Consider the following 1,801-nt stretch of genomic DNA (forward strand, 5'->3'; position numbering starts at 1 on the left):
AAAGAAAAGAAAAGAAAAGAAAAGAAAAGGTCAAATTGTGCCTTTGCATTGCTTCACTTTCTAAAATCTAAACTCTGCAGATTTTTGAGGCATATGTTTTGCTTCGAGTGTAAGCAGCCCTTTGTCTAGAGTCAAAAGAAATGAAAAATTACAACATGAGGCTGGACTACAAAGGATAGTAAATAAGTTCAGGGGACACACCACCATTTTGAATAACCTTTAGTTTTTTCTCAGGGATCCAGAGATGCTGGGGATAGCATAGTTGGGGAGAATCAAAAGTAGTTAAAAAAGAAATCCAGGGATTCCCTGCAGAACTACAGTATTAAAAAACAATTATTTTTTCCATTGCAAATTAAATTTAAAAGCACAGATCTTAAAGATGCTGGTAGAAAATAAATTTTTAGGAGAAGTATTTGCTGTGGAGAAGTTGAATCTTCCATTATTTTATTGGCAGTGGTGGTTGATTGGATTGTCATTTAAAAAAAAAAAAAAAAAAAGCAGATCCCAATGGATTGCTTGGTGATTCATTACTGGTGAAGATGGGTTTTCCAAAGCTGCTTTTAAGCATACACCTCACAGCAAGCCAGCACGCTGGATGATGTAAAATTTCACATTAGGGTCTAAACGTGAAGAGCACTAGTAAGGTGGATTGTCAGCCCCTCCCAGTTCTAGCAACTCAATAGAGGAGAAGGTACTGCAACTCTATGCCCTCAAGTCCAGCCAGGAGAAGGGTTGAGCATGTACTCCCATAGGCACACAAACATATGCAACACCCTTACCAGCAGTGGCTTCCCTCCTATAAGGTGTCCTCCTGTAGACCTATAATGTTGGGTATTATGCCTAGCCCATAAAGCTAGAATGAAAAGCTGGACAGGAGCCAGCAGTGCACTCTTGCAGCCCGGAAGGCCAGCACTATCCTGGGCTGCATCAAAAGAGGAGTGGCAGCAGGAAGAGGGAGGTGATTGTCCCCTCTGCCCTTCTCCCATCTAGAGTATTGTATACAGGCCTGGGGCCCCCAGCATAAGAAAGATGAGGAGCTGTTGGAGTGGGTCCAGAGGAGGGCCAGAAAGATGACCACAGAGTTGGAGCACCTCCTCTCTGAGAAAAGGCTGAGGGAGCTGGGCTTGTTTAGCTTCAAGAAGAGAATGCTCTGGGGAGACCTCATAGTGTCCTTCCAGTACTTGTAAGGAGCGTACAAGCAGGAAGGAGACTTACTTTTTCCACAGTCTGATAATGAAAGAAAAAGAGGGAATGTCTTTAAACTAAAAGAGAGGGGAGACTTAGGTTAAATGTTAGGAAGAAATTTTTTTACTCAGAGTGGTGAGGCATTGGCACAGGCTGCCCAGAGAAGTTGTAAATGCCCCATCCCTGGAGCCATTCAAGGCCAGGTTGGATGAAGCTCATCTGGTGGGTGGCAACCAATCCATGCCAGGTGTTTGGAACTAGATGATCTTTAAGGTCCCCTCCAACTTAAGCCATTCTATGATTCTATGAATAATTATTACCAATTATCCTGTTCAATAAAAGTCACATAAAAACTTATTTCAACATGATTTGTAGTCTTTGTCCATAGTAAACTGTAATGATGTTGCAATAAACTTGAAAGCCAAACATGATAAACCAGTGCCTTTGAATGGAAAGAAATCAAAAATATATAAGATGGCATTTTTCATGTGTGGTGCCATCAGTGTGATGTAATTTCATAAAGAAGACTAAAAGTGAAATTATCACTGATTTTGGAGTACTTTTAAACAACGACACATGTATAAATATAAGAGAAGAAGTACAATGAAAAGTTAAA

This window comes from Numida meleagris, chromosome 1 (assembly GCF_002078875.1).
Source record: "Numida meleagris isolate 19003 breed g44 Domestic line chromosome 1, NumMel1.0, whole genome shotgun sequence".
Classification (NCBI taxonomy): Eukaryota; Metazoa; Chordata; class Aves; order Galliformes; family Numididae; genus Numida; species Numida meleagris.